The sequence below is a fragment of the Pleurodeles waltl genome, unplaced genomic scaffold (genome assembly GCF_031143425.1).
Source record: "Pleurodeles waltl isolate 20211129_DDA unplaced genomic scaffold, aPleWal1.hap1.20221129 scaffold_72, whole genome shotgun sequence".
Taxonomy (NCBI): Eukaryota; Metazoa; Chordata; class Amphibia; order Caudata; family Salamandridae; genus Pleurodeles; species Pleurodeles waltl.
In genome coordinates this window covers 680290-701629 of record NW_027150393.1, presented here as the reverse complement: position 1 = coordinate 701629, position 21340 = coordinate 680290, and the positions used below count along the sequence as shown (strand labels likewise).

The following is a 21340-nucleotide window of genomic DNA, read 5'->3' as shown; positions in this document are numbered from 1 at the left end:
TATCTGCATCCCTCGGTGGTCGTGCATGTGCCTTGTTTCTTGTTCTGTTTTTTTTTTCTTTTCTTGGCCATGTTATATTGTGGGGCGTTTAAAGCTGTGACTTTGATAGGAAAATTGCAAGCGGCAGCATCAACAAGTGCAGACTGAAGAGTCAGACCTGCACAATGTTTTGGCTGTCAGGATGGCCGAGTGGTCTAAGGTGCCAGACTCAAGAGAGCTTGATCTTCAGTGAAGCTGAGCCTTCTGGTCTCTTCATGGAGGCGTGGGTTCAAATCCCACTCCTAACAGGTGTGTTTTCTTACCTTAAATCTTGCTCTGCTTGCACAGCCAGCTCCTCACACCACTATCTTTGGAAGCTGCTGTGGCATGTGAGGAGAAATCCACCAACCCATCGGCTGGGCCCTCAATCAAAATTCTGTGTATTACTGGAAGGGGCATCTCAGGCACACCTTCTGTTAGAGCTGCACTTTATGACAGTAACTACCATGCTGGTTTCTACTTAAGCAGTTGATTCTATCGTTTGAAGTGAGTCTCTCCTGCCACCTTTTGGGCAAAGAAGACACTGCCCCTGCAACAACACAGGCAGACAAGCTCAAACTGGGTTTCTTGGTTAGGTGGGCGGAGCATATTGGCAATGGTGCCACCTCGTGACTTGCAATTTACATGAAGAAGACAGAGAGGCAGCTGGGAGTAGGCAGTACCCATGAACCCCTGAACACTGTCTTGCGACTTGCACACAATTCTGAAATGAGGCGGGGGAAAGGAGGTGATTTCCCCATCAAGGGCCATTCTGGGAAATCAGCCACCCCGCGTCTCCCAGGTGAGTGTTTCAGGCCTATGAGCCACTACTATAAATCTCGCCTGATCGAGCCTGATTGAGCGCTGAGCAAGCAAGTGTGCTTGAATCCAAAAGGCATGCTTCTCTGGCTCAAGAGTTAGCAGGCCCTTCAGTGCTTCTGGTCTGGAAGTCTAAGGTGCAAGGGTCCAGGACTTGCAGAGGGTTACAACTACCAGAAAGGGTCTGCTTTTCACATCAGTGCCCTAGTTAAGCTCACTGGCACAGGGCATCTTGACTACCTCTTTCCTTGCTAGAGACAAACAAAAAATCCTTGACAGAAAACATCAATTGCTATGGCACGCTTAGAGAGAGAGCCTCCGAATGGCCCTGCTTTTCTGAAAGACGCTTCAGAAGATGTTTCAAATGCCTCTGCAGCAGCAGTCTAGTTGGTATAGGGGTATGATTCTCGCTTCGGGTGTGAGAGGACCTTGGTTCAAATCCCAGACAAACCCTTACCTTTATAGGTTCAGTCTGTGTTTTAAACAGGAGTATTTCTGCTTTTCACTCTTGTAAGATGTCATGTTGCAATGCAATACATGCTTTATACCTGCGTTGAGACGGTTCAGCATCATGAAGGTATGCAAGATTTCTTTGCAACTGCTTTTCTGTGCTGGAGCAGCAGTGCTCATAGGAACATTAAATGCACAGTGCTTCTCCATGGTAATTTCGGGTCCAGTTCTGAAATCACCTCTTGGAATGAAAGTGATGCCAGTTCCTTTCTTCCAAGGCAAGAGATCGTGTTCCGGAAGGCTCAGCTTTGAGCGTCATGAACATTGGCCCTCAGTCCTTGCATCCCAGTCCAATGCAGAGCCACATAAAGCAAGCAGGTGTGTCTGTTTCCATAGTGTGGTGGTTCCAGTACAATGCATAGCCACATGAAGCAAGCCGGCAAGTGTGTCTGTTTGTGTAGTGTAGTGGTTATCATGCACACCTCACATGCAAAAGGTCCCTGGTTTGAAGCCAAGCAAATACAGCAAGTCGCTGGGCTTTTTCCCAGTATTTGCATTTCCTGACTCAGCTGACAGGCAAGCTGAGATAAAAGAGACTGTGTCTATCCCTCACCATCGTGAGGTACTATGCTCCTGGGGCATCTGTCACAGCTCACCAAGAGGAGTTGCCCCAGCTTACGTCAGTCAGTTGCTCACTGTTTGACCTTTGCATTGAAGCCTGAGCCTACCGCATTCAAGCCAGCCAAGGAAGGAAGGTATGAGAGCGAAAATAGCTTTCCTGCCCTCACCAAGAACACACACCTTGAGCAAATAAGGTGCCAGACTTACAAGGCCCAATCGCCAACGGAGTATCACTTTTAGTGACGCCCCGGTGGCACTATGCACTGCGCGGTATTTACAAGATGGCGTTCAGCCACTTTTTGTGGCTTAACACCACCTTGTAAATACGGCACCTTAGCATTCAGCGCTTTCCCTGGAAGGGGCGTGCAATGGGTGTTGCTGTGAGTGTGCCACAGCAACACCATAGCATTTTGATGCTGCTCCAGATTTAGGAGTTGTCGTAAATCTGCGTCAGCGCCAAAATCCAACGCCATCCCAGGGGTATCGTTAGAGTGGCGCACTGAGGAGAAATGTTTTCATTTCTCCTCGTTTTTTCTCTTTCTATGTGTGCTGCATTCTGCAGCACACATAGAAGTAAGAGCAAATCACCATTGAAGATTTTTCTTTGGGCCAGGAAGGTATCCCTTCCTGCACAAAAACAATTTCCCCCTCAACGCAGTCATCCTTGTACCATGGTGCAAGAACGGCTGCGTTGGCGCTCAGCAGCTAATTTAGAGCTGGCGCAGGGGGAAGCACAGGGGTGCGCTGTATTCTACTAAATACGGCGCTTCCCTGCATTTTGAAAATGACGGAGCGTGGGGCTTGCAAATTTGGCACAGCGTCGCGCTCAGTCATCTTCTTGTAAATCTGGGACAAAATGTCTAAAGGATAGAGGCTTTTTATGTCATGTTCGATGACGACCATGCAAATGACTCTAGTCATACTGCAGAAGAGAGCACCATGTGGCGTTTCTTGCTTTGGGATGTAGTCTCCCACTCTCTGCCACCAACCCTCGGAGCAGGGTGGGAGCCGTAGCGCTTCTGTGCCCAGGCTCGTTGGTCTAGGGGTATGATTCTCGCTTCGGGTGCGAGAGGTCCCGGGTTCAAATCCCAGACGAGCCCATTTTAGCGGAAAACAATCAAATCCTGCTCAAAATACACAACCCCTCAACATTTCTCATTCCACTCGAAGCATTGTTGCGCAAAACATATTTTTTGCCTCAGGCGAAAAATGGATTACAATGCCTTGGCTTCCTTCCTGCTTGCTCTCAGTGCGCCCTGTGTGATGATTTCACAGGCTTGCGTTCCTGGCATTTAGGCATCAGATATTTGTCTGTCTCTGCCCGCAGCGGTGACTTTTCAAGACGTCTGAGTGTATGCATGCTGGCTGACACCGCTACAATTTTCACACTTACCCCTCGCATTCTGAGCAACTGCTGATCAAGTATAGAGGAAATCGGGCAAACATATGAGGGGAACTGTGCTCCTTCAGTCAAGCCAGCAAGCTTGTTTCTGTAGTGTAGTTGTTATCACATTTGCCTCACGCGCAAAAGCTCCCCGGTTCGACACTGGGCAGCAGTAGCTTTTGTGTTTGCTCCCTAAAACCTCAGTCTCTCTCAATGACCACTTAGACAGAAATGACCTTTAAAAACTTGTGACCTGTGTAAAATGTGCTTCACTATTGCAGGACGATAAAAAGTTATCTGCATCCCTCGGTGGTCGTGCATGTGCCTTGTTTCTTGTTCTGTTTTTTTTTTCTTTTCTTGGCCATGTTATATTGTGGGGCCTTTAAAGCTGTGACTTTGATAGGAACATTGCAAGCGCCAGCATCAACAAGTGCAGACTGAAGAGTCAGACCTGCACAATGTTTTGGCTGTCAGGATGGCCGAGTGGTCTAAGGTGCCAGACTCAAAAGAGCTTGATCTTCAGTGAAGCTGAGCCTTCTGGTCTCTTCATGGAGGCGTGGGTTCAAATCCCACCCCTAACAGGTGTGCTTTCTTACCTTAAATCTTGCTCTGCTTGCACAGCCAGCTCCTCACACCACTATCTTTGGAAGCTGCTGTGGCATGTGAGGAGAAATCCACCAACCCATCGGCTGGGCCCTCAATCAAAATTCTGTGTATTACTGGAAGGGGCATCTCAGGCACACCTTCTGTTAGAGCTGCACTTTATGACAGTAACTACCATGCTGGTTTCTACTTAAGCAGTTGATTCTATCGTTTGAAGTGAGTCTCTCCTGCCACCTTTTGGGCAAAGAAGACACTGCCCCTGCAACAACACAGGCAGACAAGCTCAAACTGGGTTTCTTGGTTAGGTGGGCGCAGCATATTGGCAATGGTGCCTCCTCGTGACTTGCAATTTACATGAAGAAGACAGAGAGGCAGCTGGGAGTAGGCAGTACCCATGAACCCCTGAACACTGTCTTGCGACTTGCACACAATTCTGAAATGAGGCAGGGGAAAGGAGGTGATTTCCCCATCAAGGGCCATTCCGGGAAATCAGCCACCCCGCGTCTCCCAGGTGAGTGTTTCAGGCCTATGAGCCACTACTATAAATCTCGCCTGATCGAGCCTGATTGAGCGCTGAGCAAGCAAGTGTGCTTGAATCCAAGAGGCATGCTTCTCTGGCTCAAGAGTTAGCAGGCCCTTCAGTGCTTCTGGTCTGGAAGTCTAAGGTGCAAGGGTCCAGGACTTGCAGAGGGTTACAACTACCAGAAAGGGTCTGCTTTTCACATCAGTGCCCTAGTTAAGCTCACTGGCACAGGGCATCTTGACTACCTCTTTCCTTGCTAGAGACAAACAAAAAATCCTTGACAGAAAACATCAATTGCTATGGCACGCTTAGAGAGAGAGCCTCCGAATGGCCCTGCTTTTCTGAAAGACGCTTCAGAAGATGTTTCAAATGCCTCTGCAGCAGCAGTCTAGTTGGTATAGGGGTATGATTCTCGCTTCGGGTGTGAGAGGACCTTGGTTCAAATCCCAGACAAACCCTTACCTTTATAGGTTCAGTCTGTGTTTTAAACAGGAGTATTTCTGCTTTTCACTCTTGTAAGATGTCATGTTGCAATGCAATACATGCTTTATACCTGCGTTGAGACGGTTCAGCATCATGAAGGTATGCAAGATTTCTTTGCAACTGCTTTCCTGTGCTGGAGCAGCAGTGTTCATAGGAACATTAAATGCACAGTGCTTCTCCATGGTAATTTCGGGTCCAGTTCTGAAATCACCTCTTGGAATGAAAGTGATGCCAGTTCCTTTCTTCCAAGGCAAGAGATCGTGTTCCGGAAGGCTCAGCTTTGAGCGTCATGAACATTGGCCCTCAGTCCTTGCATCCCAGTCCAATGCAGAGCCACATAAAGCAAGCAGGTGTGTCTGTTTCCATAGTGTGGTGGTTCCAGTACAATGCATAGCCACATGAAGCAAGCCGGCAAGTGTGTCTGTTTGTGTAGTGTAGTGGTTATCATGCGCAACTCACATGCAAAAGGTCCCTGGTTTGAAGCCAAGCAAATACAGCAAGTCGCTGGGCTTTTTCCCAGTATTTGCTTTTCCTGACTCAGCTGACAGGCAAGCTGAGATAAAAGAGACTGTGTCTATCCCTCACCATCGTGAGGTACTACGCTCCTGGGGCATCTGTCACAGCTCACCAAGAGGAGTTGCCCCAGCTTACGTCAGTCAGTTGCTCACTGTTTGACCTTTGCATTGAAGCCTGAGCCTACTGCATTCAAGCCAGCCAAGGAAGGAAGGTATGAGAGCGAAAATAGCTTTCCTGCCCTCACCAATAACACACACCTTGAGCAAATAAGGTGCCAGACTTACAAGGCCCAATCGCCAACGGAGCATCACTTTTAGTGACGCCCCGGTGGCACTATGCACTGCGCGGTATTTACAAGATGGCGTTCAGCCACTTTTTGTGGCTTAACACCACCTTGTAAATACGGCACCTTAGCATTCAGCGCTTTCCCTGGAAGGGGCGTGCAATGGGTGTTGCTGTGAGTGTGCCACAGCAACACCATAGCATTTTGATGCTGCTCCAGATTTAGGAGTTGTCGTAAATCTGCGTCAGCGCCAAAATCCAACGCCATCCCAGGGGTATCGTTAGAGTGGCGCACTGAGGAGAAATGTTTTCATTTCTCCTCGTTTTTTCTCTTTCTATGTGTGCTGCATTCTGCAGCACACATAGAAGTAAGATCAAATCACCATTGAAGATTTTTCTTTGGGCCAGGAAGGTATCCCTTCCTGCACAAAAACAATTTCCCCCTCAACGCAGTCATCCTTGTACCATGGTGCAAGAACGGCTGCGTTGGCGCTCAGCAGCTAATTTAGAGCTGCCGCAGGGGGAAGCACAGGGGTGCGCTGTATTCTACTAAATACGGCGCTTCCCTGCATTTTGAAAATGACGGAGCGTGGGGCTTGCAAATTTGGCACAGCGTCGCGCTCAGTCATTTTCTTGTAAATCTGGGACAAAATGTCTAAAGGATAGAGGCTTTTTATGTCATGTTCGATGACGACCATGCAAATGACTCTAGTCATACTGCAGAAGAGAGCACCATGTGGCGTTTCTTGCTTTGGGATGTAGTCTCCCACTCTCTGCCACCAACCCTCGTAGCAGGGTGGGAGCCGTAGCGCTTCTGTGCCCAGGCTCGTTGGTCTAGGGGTATGATTCTCGCTTCGGGTGCGAGAGGTCCCGGGTTCAAATCCCGGACGAGCCCATTTTAGCGGAAAATAATCAAATCCTGCTCAAAATACACAACCCCTCAACATTTCTCATTCCACTCGAAGCATTGTTGCGCAAAACATATTTTTTGCCTCAGGCGAAAAATGGATTACAATGCCTTGGCTTCCTTCCTGCTTGCTCTCAGTGCGCCCTGTGTGATGATTTCACAGGCTTGCGTTCCTGGCATTTAGGCATCAGATATTTGTCTGTCTCTGCCCGCAGCTGTGACTTTTCAAGACGTCTGAGTGTATGCATGCTGGCTGACACCGCTGCAATTTTCACACTTACCCCTCGCATTCTGAGCAACTGCTGATCAAGTATAGAGGAAATCGGGCAAACATATGAGGGGAACTGTGCTCCTTCAGTCAAGCCAGCAAGCTTGTTTCTGTAGTCTAGTGGTTATCACATTGCCTCATGCGCAAAAGGTCCCCGGTTCGACACTGGGCAGCAGTAGCTTTTGTGTTTGCTCACTAAAACCTCAGTCTCTCTCAATGCACACTTAGACAGAAATGACCTTTAAAAACTTGTGACCTGTGTAAAATGTGCTTTACTATTGCAGGACGATAAAAAGTTATCTGCATCCCTCGGTGGTCGTGCAAGTGCCTTGTTTCTTGTTCTGTTTTTTTTTTCTTTTCTTGGCCATGTTATAGTGTGGGGCCTTTAAAGCTGTGACTTTGATAGGAACATTGCAAGCGGCAGCATCAACAAGTGCAGACTGAAGAGTCAGACCTGCACAATGTTTTGGCTGTCAGGATGGCCGAGTGGTCTAAGGTGCCAGACTCTAGAGAGCTTGATCTTCAGTGAAGCTGAGCCTTCTGGTTTCCTCATGGAGGCGTGGGTTCAAATCCCACTCCTAACAGGTGTGTTTTCTTACCTTAAATCTTGCTCTGCTTGCACAGCCAGCTCCTCACACCACTATCTTTGGAAGCTGCTGTGGCATGTGAGGAGAAATCCACCAACCCATCGGCTGGGCCCTCAATCAAAATTCTGTGTATTACTGGAAGGGGCATCTCAGGCACACCTTCTGTTAGAGCTGCACTTTATGACAGTAACTACCATGCTGGTTTCTACTTAAGCAGTTGATTCTATCGTTTGAAGTGAGTCTCTCCTGCCACCTTTTGGGCAAAGAAGACACTGCCCCTGCAACAACACAGGCAGACAAGCTCAAACTGGGTTTCTTGGTTAGGTGGGTGCAGCATATTGGCAATGGTGCCTCCTCGTGACTTGCAATTTACAAGAAGAAGACAGAGAGGCAGCTGGGAGTAGGCAGTACCCATGAACCCCTGAACACTGTCTTGCGACTTGCACACAATTCTGAAATGAGGCGGGGGAAAGGAGGTGATTTCCCCATCAAGGGCCATTCCGGGAAATCAGCCACCCCGCGTCTCCCAGGTGAGTGTTTCAGGCCTATGAGCCACTACTATAAATCTCGCCTGATCGAGCCTGATTGAGCGCTGAGCAAGCAAGTGTGCTTGAATCCAAGAGGCATGCTTCTCTGGCTCAAGAGTTAGCAGGCCCTTCAGTGCTTCTGGTCTGGAAGTCTAAGGTGCAAGGGTCCAGGACTTGCAGAGGGTTACAACTACCAGAAAGGGTCTGCTTTTCACATCAGTGCCCTAGTTAAGCTCACTGGCACAGGGCATCTTGACTACCTCTTTCCTTGCTAGAGACAAACAAAAAATCCTTGACAGAAAACATCAATTGCTATGGCACGCTTAGAGAGAGAGCCTCCGAATGGCCCTGCTTTTCTGAAAGACGCTTCAGAAGATGTTTCAAATGCCTCTGCAGCAGCAGTCTAGTTGGTATAGGGGTATGATTCTCGCTTCGGGTGTGAGGGGACCTTGGTTCAAATCCCAGACAAACCCTTACCTTTATAGGTTCAGTCTGTGTTTTAAACAGGAGTATTTCTGCTTTTCACTCTTGTAATATGTCATGTTGCAATGCAATACATGCTTTATACCTGCGTTGAGACGGTTCAGCATCATGAAGGTATGCAAGATTTCTTTGCAACTGCTTTTCTGTGCTGGAGCAGCAGTGCTCATAGGAACATTAAATGCACAGTGCTTCTCCATGGTAATTTCGGGTCCAGTTCTGAAATCACCTCTTGGAATGAAAGTGATGCCAGTTCCTTTCTTCCAAGGCAAGAGATCGTGTTCCGGAAGGCTCAGCTTTGAGCGTCATGAACATTGGCCCTCAGTCCTTGCATCCCAGTCCAATGCAGAGCCACATAAAGCAAGCAGGTGTGTCTGTTTCCATAGTGTGGTGGTTCCAGTACAATGCATAGCCACATGAAGCAAACCGGCAAGTGTGTCTGTTTGTGTAGTGTAGTGGTTATCATGCGCACCTCACATGCAAAAGGTCCCTGGTTTGAAGCCAAGCAAAAACAGCAAGTCGCTGGGCTTTTTCCCAGTATTTGCATTTCCTGACTCAGCTGACAGGCAAGCTGAGATAAAAGAGACTGTGTCTATCCCTCACAATCGTGAGGTACTACGCTCCAGGGGCATCTGTCACAGCTCACCAAGAGGAGTTGCGCCAGCTTACGTCAGTCAGTTGCTCACTGTTTGACCTTTGCATTGAAGCCTGAGCCTACCGCATTCAAGCCAGCCAAGGAAGGAAGGTATGAGAGCGAAAATAGCTTTCCTGCCCTCACCAAGAACACACACCTTGAGCAAATAAGGTGCCAGACTTACAAGGCCCAATCGCCAACGGAGCATCACTTTTAGTGACGCCCCGGTGGCACTATGCACTGCGCGGTATTTACAAGATGGCGTTCAGCCACTTTTTGTGGCTTAACACCACCTTGTAAATACGGCACCTTAGCATTCAGCGCTTTCCCTGGAAGGGCGTGCAATGGGTGTTGCTGTGAGTGTGCCACAGCAACACCATAGCATTTTGATGCTGCTCCAGATTTAGGAGTTGTCGTAAATCTGCGTCAGCACCAAAATCCAACGCCATCCCAGGGGTATCGTTAGAGTGGCGCACTGAGGAGAAATGTTTTCATTTCTCCTCGTTTTTTCTCTTTCTATGTGTGCTGCATTCTGCAGCACACATAGAAGTAAGAGCAAATCACCATTGAAGATTTTTCTTTTGGCCAGGAAGGTGTCCCTTCCTGCACAAAAACAATTTCCCCCTCAACGCAGTCATCCTTGTACCATGGTGCAAGAACGGCTGCGTTGGCGCTCAGCAGCTAATTTAGAGCTGGCGCAGGGGGAAGCACAGGGGTGCGCTGTATTCTACTAAATACGGCGCTTCCCTGCATTTTGAAAATGACGGAGCGTGGGGCTTGCAAATTTGGCACAGCGTCGCGCTCAGTCATTTTCTTGTAAATCTGGGACAAAATGTCTAAAGGATACAGGCTTTTTATGTCATGTTCGATGACGACCATGCAAATGACTCTAGTCATACTGCAGAAGAGAGCACCATGTGGCGTTTCTTGCTTTGGGATGTAGTCTCCCACTCTCTGCCACCAACCCTCGGAGCAGGGTGGGAGCTGTAGCGCTTCTGTGCCCAGGCTCGTTGGTCTTGGGGTATGATTCTCGCTTTGGGTGCGAGAGGTCCTGGGTTCAAATCCCGGACGAGCCCATTTTAGCGGAAAACAATCAAATCCTGCTCAAAATAAGCATTGTTGCGCAAAACATATTTTTTGTCTCAGGCGAAAAATGGATTACAATGCCTTGGCTTCCTTCCTGCTTGCTCTCAGTGCGCCCTGTGTGATGATTTCACAGGCTTGCGTTCCTGGCATTTAGGCATCAGATATTTGTCTGTCTCTGCCCGCAGCTGTGACTTTTCAGGACGTCTGAGTGTATGCATGCTGGCTGACACCGCTGCAATTTTCACACTTACCCCTCGCAATCTGAGCAACTGCTGATCAAGTATAGAGGAAATCAGGCAAACATATGAGGGGAACTGTGCTCCTTCAGTCAAGCCAGCAAGCTTGTTTCTGTAGTGTAGTGGTTATCACATTTGCCTCACACGCAAAAGGTCCCTGGTTTGACTCTGGGCAGCAGTAGCTCTTGTGTTTGCTCACTAAAACCTCAGTCTCTCTCAATGCACACTTAGACAGAAATGACCTTTAAAAACTTGTGACCTGTGTAAAATGTGCTTTACTATTGCAGGACGATAAAAAGTTACCTGCATCCCTCGGTGGTCGTGCATGTGCCTTGTTTCTTGTTCTGTTTTTTTTTTTTTTCTTGGCCATGTTATATTGTGGGGCCTTTAAAGCTGTGACTTTGATAGGAACATTGCAAGCGGCAGCATCAACAAGTGCAGACTGAAGAGTCAGACCTGCATAATGTTTTGGCTGTCAGGATGGCCGAGTGGTCGAAGGTGCCAGACTCAAGAGAGCTTGATCTTCAGTGAAGCTGAGCCTTCTGGTCTCTTCATGGAGGCGTGGGTTCAAATCCCACTCCTAACAGGTGTGTTTTCTTCCCTTAAATCTTGCTCTGCTTGCACAGCCAGCTCCTCACACCACTATCTTTAGAAGCTGCTGTGGCATGTGAGGAGAAATCCACCAACCCATCGGCTGGGCCCTCAATCAAAATTCTGTGTATTACTGGAAGGGGCATCTCAGACACACCTTCTGTTAGAGCTGCACTTTATGACAGTAACTACCATGCTGGTTTCTACTTAAGCAGTTGATTCTATCGTTTGAAGTGAGTCTCTCCTGCCACCTTTTGGGCAAAGAAGACACTGCCCCTGCAACAACACAGGCAGACAAGCTCAAACTGGGTTTCTTGGTTAGGTGGGCGGAGCATATTGGCAATGGTGCCTCCTCGTGACTTGCAATTTACATGAAGAAGACAGAGAGGCAGCTGGGATTAGGCAGTACCCATGAACCCCTGAACACTGTCTTGCGACTTGCACACAATTCTGAAATGAGGCGGGGGAAAGGAGGTGATTTCCCCATCAAGGGCCATTCCGGGAAATCAGCCACCCGCGTCTCCCAGGTGAGTGTTTCAGGCCTATGAGCCACTACTATAAATCTCGCCTGATCGAGCCTGATCGAGCGCTGAGCGAGCAAGTGTGCTTGAATCCAAGAGGCATGCTTCTCTGGCTCAAGAGCTAGCAGGCCCTTCAGTGCTTCTGGTCTGGAAGTCTAAGGTGCAAGGGTCCAGGACTTGCAGAGGGTTACAACTACCAGAAAGGGTCTGCTTTTCACATCAGTGCCCTAGTTCAGCTCACTGACACACGGAATCTTGACTACCTCTTTCCTTGCTAGAGACAAACAAAAAATCCTTGACAGAAAACATCAATTGCTATGGCACGCTTAGAGAGAGAGCCTCCGAATGGCCCTGCTTTTCTGAAAGACGCTTCAGAAGATGTTTCAAATGCCTCTGCAGCTGCAGTCTAGTTGGTATAGGGGTATGATTCTCGCTTCGGGTGTGAGAGGACCTTGGTTCAAATCCCAGACAAACCCTTACCTTTATAGGTTCAGTCTGTGTTTTAAACAGGAGTATTTCTGCTTTTCACTCTTGTAAGATGTCATGTTGCGATGCAATACATGCTTTATACCTGCGTTGAGACGGTTCAGCATCATGAAGGTATGCAAGATTTCTTTGCAACTGCTTTTCTGTGCTGGAGCAGCAGTGCTCATAGGAACATTAAATGCACAGTGCTTCTCCATGGTAATTTCGGGTCCAGTTCTGAAATCACCTCTTGGAATGAAAGTGATACCAGTTCCTTTCTTCCAAGGCAAGAGATCGTGTTCCGGAAGGCTCAGCTTTGAGCGTCATGAACATTGGCCCTCAGTCCTTGCATCCCAGTCCAATGCAGAGCCACATAAAGCAAGCAGGTGTGTCTGTTTCCATAGTGTGGTGGTTCCAGTACAATGCATAGCCACATGAAGCAAGCCAGCAAGTGTGTCTGTTTGTGTATTGTAGTGGTTATCATGCGCACCTCACATGCAAAAGGTCCCTGGTTCGAAGCCAAGCAAATACAGCAAGTCGCTGGGCTTTTTCCCAGTATTTGCATTTCCTGACTCAGCTGACAGGCAAGCTGAGATAAAAGAGACTGTGTCTATCCCTCACCATCGTGAGGTACTACGCTCCTGGGGCATCTGTCACAGCTCACCAAGAGGGGTTGCGCCAGCTTACGTCAGTCAGTTGCTCACTGTTTGACCTTTGCATTGAAGCCTGAGCCTACCGCATTCAAGCCAGCCAAGGAAGGAAGGTATGAGAGCGAAAATAGCTTTCCTGCCCTCACCAAGAACACACACCTTGAGCAAATAAGGTGCCAGACTTACAAGGCCCAATCGCCAACGGAGCATCACTTTTAGTGACGCCCCGGTGGCACTATGCACTGCGCGGTATTTACAAGATGGCGTTCAGCCACTTTTTGTGGCTTAACACCACCTTGTAAATCCGGCACCTTAGCATTCAGCGCTTTCCCTGGAAGGGGCGTGCAATGGGTGTTGCTGTGAGTGTGCCACAGCAACACCATAGCATTTTGATGCTGCTCCAGATTTAGGAGTTGTCGTAAATCTGCGTCAGCGCCAAAATCCAACGCCATCCCAGGGGTATCGTTAGAGTGGCGCACTGAGGAGAAATGTTTCCATTTCTCCTCGTTTTTTCTCTTTCTATGTGTGCTGCATTCTGCAGCACACATAGAAGTAAGAGCAAATCACCATTGAAGATTTTTCTTTTGGCCAGGAAGGTGTCCCTTCCTGCACAAAAACAATTTCCCCCTCAACGCAGTCATCCTTGTACCATGGTGCAAGAACGGCTGCGTTGGCGCTCAGCAGCTAATTTAGAGCTGGCGCAGGGGGAAGCACAGGGGTGCACTGTATTCTACTAAATACGGCGCTTCCCTGCATTTAGAAAATGACGGAGCGTGGGGCTTGCAAATTTGGCACAGCGTCGCGCTCAGTCATTTTCTTGTAAATCTGGGACAAAATGTCTAAAGGATAGAGGCTTTTTATGTCATGTTCGATGACGACCATGCAAATGACTCTAGTCATACTGCAGAAGAGAGCACCATGTGGCGTTTCTTGCTTTGGGATGTAGTCTCCCACTCTCTGCCACCAACCCTCGGAGCAGGGTGGGAGCCGTAGCGCTTCTGTGCCCAGGCTCGTTGGTCTTGGGGTATGATTCTCGCTTTGGGTGCGAGAGGTCCCGGGTTCAAATCCCGGACGAGCCCATTTTAGCGGAAAACAATCAAATCCTGCTCAAAATACACAACCCCTCAACATTTCTCATTCCACTCGAAGCATTGTTGCGCAAAACATATTTTTTGTCTCAGGCGAAAAATGGATTACAATGCCTTGGCTTCCTTCCTGCTTGCTCTCAGTGCGCCCTGTGTGATGATTTCACAGGCTTGCGTTCTTGGCATTTAGGCATCAGATATTTGTCTGTCAATGCCCGCAGCTGTGACTTTTCAGGACGTCTGAGTGTATGCATGCTGGCTGACACCGCTGCAATTTTCACACTTACCCCTCGCATTCTGAGCAACTGCTGATCAAGTATAGAGGAAATCAGGCAAACATATGAGGGGAACTGTGCTCCTTCAGTCAAGCCAACAAGCTTGTTTCTGTAGTGTAGTGGTTATCACATTTGCCTCACACGCAAAAGGTCCCTGGTTCGACACTGGGCAGCAGAAGCTTTTGTGTTTGCTCACTAAAACCTCAGTCTCTCTCAATGCACACTTAGACAGAAATGACCTTTAAAAACTTGTGACCTGTGTAAAATGTGCTTTACTATTGCAGAACGATAAAAAGTTATCTGCATCCCTCGGTGGTCGTGCATGTGCCTTGTTTCTTGTTCTGTTTTTTTTTTTTTCTTGGCCATGTTATATTGTGGGGCCTTTAAAGCTGTGACTTTGATAGGAACATTGCAAGCGGCAGCATCAACAAGTGCAGACTGAAGAGTCAGACCTGCATAATGTTTTGGCTGTCAGGATGGCCGAGTGGTCGAAGGTGCCAGACTCAAGAGAGCTTGATCTTCAGTGAAGCTGAGCCTTCTGGTCTCTTCATGGAGACGTGGGTTCAAATCCCACTCCTAACAGGTGTGTTTTCTTACCTTAAATCTTGCTCTGCTTGCACAGCCAGCTCCTCACACCACTATCTTTGGAAGCTGCTGTGGCATGTGAGGAGAAATCCACCAACCCATCGGCTGGGCCCTCAATCAAAATTCTGTGTATTACTGGAAGGGGCATCTCAGGCACACCTTCTGTTAGAGCTGCACTTTATGACAGTAACTACCATGCTGGTTTCTACTTAAGCAGTTGATTCTATCGTTTGAAGTGAGTCTCTCCTGCCACCTTTTGGGCAAAGAAGACACTGCCCCTGCAACAACACAGGCAGACAAGCTCAAACTGGGTTTCTTGGTTAGGTGGGCGGAGCATATTGGCAATGGTGCCTCCTCGTGACTTGCAATTTACATGAAGAAGACAGAGAGGCAGCTGGGATTAGGCAGTACCCATGAACCCCTGAACACTGTCTTGCGACTTGCACACAATTCTGAAATGAGGCGTGGGAAAGGAGGTGATTTCCCCATCAAGGGCCATTCCGGGAAATCAGCCACCCGCGTCTCCCAGGTGAGTGTTTCAGGCCTATGAGCCACTACTATAAATCTCGCCTGATCGAGCGCTGAGCGAGCAAGTGTGCTTGAATCCAAGAGGCATGCTTCTCTGGCTCAAGAGCTAGCAGGCCCTTCAGTGCTTCTGGTCTGGAAGTCTAAGGTGCAAGGGTCCAGGACTTGCAGAGGGTTACAACTACCAGAAAGGGTCTGCTTTTCACATCAGTGCCCTAGTTCAGCTCACTGACACACGGAATCTTGACTACCTCTTTCCTTGCTAGAGACAAACAAAAAATCCTTGACAGAAAACATCAATTGCTATGGCACGCTTAGAGAGAGAGCCTCCAAATGGCCCTGCTTTTCTGAAAGACGCTTCAGAAGATGTTTCAAATGCCTCTGCAGCAGCAGTCTAGTTGGTATAGGGGTATGATTCTCGCTTCGGGTGTGAGAGGACCTTGGTTCAAATCCCAGACAAACCCTTACCTTTATAGGTTCAGTCTGTCTTTTAAACAGGAGTATTTCTGCTTTTCACTCTTGTAAGATGTCAAGTTGCAATGCAATACATGCTTTATACCTGCGTTGAGACGGTTCAGCATCATGAAGGTATGCGAGATTTCTTTGCAACTGCTTTTCTGTGCTGGAGCAGCAGTGCTCATAGGAACATTAAATGCACAGTGCTTCTCCATGGTAATTTCGGGTCCAGTTCTGAAATCACCTCTTGGAATGAAAGTGATGCCAGTTCCTTTCTTCCAAGGCAAGAGATCGTGTTCCGGAAGGCTCAGCTTTGAGCGTCATGAACATTGGCCCTCAGTCCTTGCATCCCAGTCCAATGCAGAGCCACATAAAGCAAGCAGGTGTGTCTGTTTCCATAGTGTGGTGGTTCCAGTACAATGCATAGCCACATGAAGCAAGCCGGCAAGTGTGTCTGTTTGTGTAGTGTAGTGGTTATCATGCGCACCTCACATGCAAAAGGTCCCTGGTTCGAAGCCAAGCAAATACAGCAAGTCGCTGGGCTTTTTCCCAGTATTTGCATTTCCTGACTCAGCTGACAGGCAAGCTGAGATAAAAGAGACTGTATCTATCCCTCACCATCGTGAGGTACTACGCTCCTGGGGCATCTGTCACAGCTCACCAAGAGGAGTTGCGCCAGCTTACGTCAGTCAGTTGCTCACTGTTTGACCTTTGCATTGAAGCCTGAGCCTACCGCATTCAAGCCAGCCAAGGAAGGAAGGTATGAGAGCGAAAATAGCTTTCCTGCCCTCACCAAGAACACGCACCTTGAGCAAATAAGGTGCCAGACTTACAAGGCCCAATCGCCAACGGAGCATCACTTTTAGTGACGCCCCGGTGGCACTATGCACTGCGCGGTATTTACAAGATGGCGTTCAGCCACTTTTTGTGGCTTAACACCACCTTGTAAATACGGCACCTTAGCATTCAGCGCTTTCCCTGGAAGGGGCGTGCAATGGGTGTTGCTGTGAGTGTGCCACAGCAACACCATAGCATTTTGATGCTGCTCCAGATTTAGGAGTTGTCGTAAATCTGCGTCAGCGCCAAAATCCAACGCCATCCCAGGGGTATCGTTAGAGTGGCGCACTGAGGAGAAATGTTTTCATTTCTCCTTGTTTTTTCTCTTTCTATGTGTGCTGCATTCTGCAGCACACATAGAAGTAAGAGCAAATCACCATTGAAGATTTTTCTTTTGGCCAGGAAGGTGTCCCTTCCTGCACAAAAACAATTTCCCCCTCAACGCAGTCATCCTTGTACCATGGTGCAAGAACGGCTGCGTTGGCACACAGCAGCTAATTTAGAGCTGGCGCAGGGGGAAGCACAGGGGTGCGCTGTATTCTACTAAATACGGCGCTTCCCTGCATTTTGAAAATGACGGAGCGTGGGGCTTGCAAATTTGGCACAGCGTCGCGCTCAGTCATTTTCTTGTAAATCTGGGACAAAATGTCTAAACGATAGAGGCTTTTTATGTCATGTTCGATGACGACCATGCAAATGACTCTAGTCATACTGCAGAAGAGAGCACCATGTGGCGTTTCTTGCTTTGGGATGTAGTCTCCCACTCTCTGCCACCAACCCTCGGAGCAGGGTGGGAGCCGTAGCGCTTCTGTGCCCAGGCTCGTTGGTCTAGGGGTATGATTCTCGCTTTGGGTGCGAGAGGTCCCGGGTTCAAATCCCGGACGAGCCCATTTTAGCGGAAAACAATCAAATCCTGCTCAAAATACACAACCCCTCAACATTTCTCATTCCACTCGAAGCATTGTTGCGCAAAACATATTTTTTGCCTCAGGCGAAAAATGGATTACAATGCCTTGGCTTCCTTCCTGCTTGCTCTCAGTGCGCCCTGTGTGATGATTTCACAGGCTTGCGTTCCTGGCATTTAGGCATCAGATATTTGTCTGTCTCTGCCCGCAGCTGTGACTTTTCAGGACGTCTGAGTGTATGCATGCTGGCTGACACCGCTGCAATTTTCACACTTACCCCTCGCATTCTGAGCAACTGCTGATCAAGTATAGAGGAAATCGGGCAAACATATGAGGGGAACTGTGCTCCTTCAGTCAAGCCAGCAAGCTTGTTTCTGTAGTGTAGTGGTTATCACATTTGCCTCACACGCAATAGGTTCCCGGTTTGACACTGGGCAGCAGTAGCTTTTGTGTTTGCTCACTAAAACCTCAGTCTCTCTCAATGCACACTTAGACAGAAATGACCTTTAAAAACTTGTGACCTGTGTAAAATGTGCTTTACTATTGCAGGACGATAAAAAGTTATCTGCATCCCTCGGTGGTCGTGCATGTGCCTTGTTTCTTGTTCTGTTTTTTTTTTTTTCTTGGCCATGTTATATTGTGGGGCCTTTAAAGCTGTGACTTTGATAGGAACATTGCAAGCGGCAGCATCAACAAGTGCAGACTGAAGAGTCAGACCTGCATAATATTTTGGCTGTCAGGATGGCCGAGTGGTCTAAGGTGCCAGACTCAAGAGAGCTTGATCTTCAGTTGAAGCTGAGCCTTCTGGTCTCTTCATGGAGGCGTGGGTTCAAATCCCACTTCTAACAGGTGTGTTTTCTTCCCTTAAATCTTGCTCTGCTTGCAGAGCCAGCTCCTCACACCACTATCTTTGGAAGCTGCTGTGGCATGTGAGGAGAAATCCACCAACCCATTGGCTGGGCCCTCAATCAAAATTCTGTGTATTACTTGAAGGGGCATCTCAGGCACACCTTCTGTTAGAGCTGCACTTTATGACAGTAACTACCATGCTGGTTTCTACTTAAGCAGTTGATTCTATCGTTTGAAGTGAGTCTCTCCTGCCACCTTTTGGGCAAAGAAGACACTGCCCCTGCAACAACACAGGCAGACAAGCTCAAACTGGGTTTCTTGGTTAGGTGGGCGGAGCATATTGGCAATGGTGCCTCCTCGTGACTTGCAATTTACATGAAGAAGACAGAGAGGCAGCTGGGATTAGGCAGTACCCATGAACCCCTGAACACTGTCTTGCGACTTGCACACAATTCTGAAATGAGGCGGGGGAAAGGAGGTGATTTCCCCATCAAGGGCCATTCCGGGAAATCAGCCACCCCGCGTCTCCCAGGTGAGTGTTTCAGGCCTATGAGCCACTACTATAAATCTCGCCTGATCGAGCCCTGAGCGAGCAAGTGTGCTTGAATCCAAGAGGCATGCTTCTCTGACTCAAGAGCTAGCAGGCCCTTCAGTGCTTCTGGTCTGGAAGTCTAAGGTGCAAGGGTCCAGGACTTGCAGAGGGTTACAACTTCCAGAAAGGGCCTGCTTTTCACATCAGTGCCCTAGTTTAGCTCACTGGCACAGGGCATCTTGACTGCCTCTTTCCTTGCTAGAGACAAACAAAAAATCCTTGACAGAAAACATCAATTGCTATGGCACGCTTAGAGAGAGAGCCTCCAAATGGCCCTGCTTTTCTGAAAGACGCTTCAGAAGATGTTTCAAATGCCTCTGGAGCAGCAGTCTAGTTGGTATAGGGGTATGATTCTCGCTTCGGGTGTGAGAGGACCTTGGTTCAAATCCCAGACAAACCCTTACCTTTATAGGTTCAGTCTGTGTTTTAAACAGGAGTATTTCTGCTTTTCACTCTTGTAAGATGTCATGTTGCAATGCAATACATGCTTTATACCTGCGTTGAGACAGTTCAGCATCATGAAGGTATGCGAGATTTCTTTGCAACTGCTTTTCTGTGCTGGAGCAGCAGTGCTCATAGGAACATTAAATGCACAGTGCTTCTCCATGGTAATTTCGGGTCCAGTTCTGAAATCACCTCTTGGAATGAAAGTGATGCCAGTTCCTTTCTTCCAAGGCAAGAGATCGTGTTCCGGAAGGCTCAGCTTTGAGCGTCATGAACATTGGCCCTCAGTCCTTGCATCCCAGTCCAATGCAGAACCACATAAAGCAAGCAGGTGTGTCTGTTTCCATAGTGTGGTGGTTCCAGTACAATGCATAGCCACATGAAGCAAGCCAGCAAGTGTGTCTGTTTGTGTAGTGTAGTCGTTATCATGCGCACCTCACATGCAAAAGGTCCCTGGTTCGAAGCCAAGCAAATACAGCAAGTCGCTGGGCTTTTTCCCAGTATTTGCATTTCCTGACTCAGCTGACAGGCAAGCTGAGATAAAAGAGACTGTGTCTATCCCTCACCATCGTGAGGTACTACGCTCCTGGGGCATCTGTCACAGCTCACCAAGAGGAGTTGCGCGAGCTTACGTCAGTCAGTTGCTCACTGTTTGACCTTTGCATTGAAGCCTGAGCCTACCGCATTCAAGCCAGCCAAGGAAGGAAGGTATGAGAGCGAAAATAGCTTTCCTGCCCTCACCAAGAACAAACACCTTGAGCAAATAAGGTGCCAGACTTACAAGGCCCAATCGCCAACGGAGCATCACTTTTAGTGACGCCCCGGTGGCACTATGCACTGCGCGGTATTTACAAGATGGCGTTCAGCCACTTTTTGTGGCAAACAATCAAATCCTGCTCAAAATACACAACCCCTCAACATTTCTCATTCCACTCGAAGCATTGTTGCGCAAAACATATTTTTTGCCTCAGGCGAAAAATGGATTACAATGCCTTGGCTTCCTTCCTGCTTGCTCTCAGTGCGCCCTGTGTGATGATTTCACAGGCTTGCGTTCCTGGCATTTAGGCATCAGATATTTGTCTGTCTCTGCCCGCAGCTGTGACTTTTCAGGACGTCTGAGTGTATGCATGCTGGCTGACACCGCTGCAATTTTCACACTTACCCCTCGCATTCTGAGCAACTGCTGATCAAGTATAGAGGAAATTGGGCAAACATATGAGGGGAACTGTGCTCCTTCAGTCAAGCCAGCAAGCTTGTTTCTGTAGTGTAGTGGTTATCACATTTGCCTCACACGCAATAGGTTCCCGGTTTGACACTGGGCAGCAGTAGCTTTTGTGTTTGCTCACTAAAACCTCAGTCTCTCTCAATGCACACTTAGACAGAAATGACCTTTAAAAACTTGTGACCTGTGTAAAATGTGCTTTACTATTGCAGGACGATAAAAAGTTATCTGCATCCCTCGGTGGTCGTGCATGTGCCTTGTTTCTTTTTTTTTTTTTTTTTTTTTCTTGGCCATGTTATATTGTGGGGCCTTTAAAGCTGTGACTTTGATAGGAACATTGCAAGCGGCAGCATCAACAAGTGCAGACTGAAGAGTCAGACCTGCATAATATTTTGGCTGTCAGGATGGCCGAGTGGTCTAAGGTGCCACACACAAGAGAGCTTGATCTTCAGTGAAGCTGAGCCTTCTGGTCTCTTCATGGAGGCGTGGGTTCAAATCCCACTTCTAACAGGTGTGTTTTCTTCCCTTAAATCTTGCTCTGCTTGCAGAGCCAGCTCCTCACACCACTATCTTTGGAAGCTGCTGTGGCATGTGAGGAGAAATCCACCAACCCATCGGCTGGGCCCTCAATCAAAATTCTGTGTATTACTGGAAGGGGCATCTCAGGCACACCTTCTGTTAGAGCTGCACTTTATGACAGTAACTACCATGCTGGTTTCTACTTAAGCAGTTGATTCTATCGTTTGAAGTGAGTCTCTCCTGCCACCTTTTGGGCAAAGAAGACACTGCCCCTGCAACAACACAGGCAGACAAGCTCAAACTGGGTTTCTTGGTTAGGTGGGTGGAGCATATTGGCAATGATGCCTCCTCGTGAAATCCGGGAAATCAGCCACCCCGCGTCTCCCAGGTGAGTG

General features: G+C 48.3%; 4 non-coding genes across 4 annotated transcripts; all 4 read left to right on the top strand.

Annotated features, from left to right (window-relative positions):
• The first annotated feature begins 2936 nt into the window (after positions 1-2936).
• On the top strand, positions 2937-3008 carry TRNAP-CGG (transfer RNA proline (anticodon CGG)). The gene has a single exon. It is a non-coding gene; the product is annotated as a tRNA-Pro (tRNA).
• Positions 3009-6522: 3514 nt separating this feature from the next.
• Positions 6523-6594, top strand: TRNAP-CGG (transfer RNA proline (anticodon CGG)). Its single transcript has one exon. It is a non-coding gene; the product is annotated as a tRNA-Pro (tRNA).
• Positions 6595-13658: 7064 nt separating this feature from the next.
• Positions 13659-13730, top strand: TRNAP-UGG (transfer RNA proline (anticodon UGG)). Its single transcript has one exon. It is a non-coding gene; the product is annotated as a tRNA-Pro (tRNA).
• A 3501-nt stretch (positions 13731-17231) lies between these two features.
• Positions 17232-17303, top strand: TRNAP-UGG (transfer RNA proline (anticodon UGG)). Its single transcript has one exon. It is a non-coding gene; the product is annotated as a tRNA-Pro (tRNA).
• The last annotated feature ends 4037 nt before the right edge of the window (positions 17304-21340 follow it).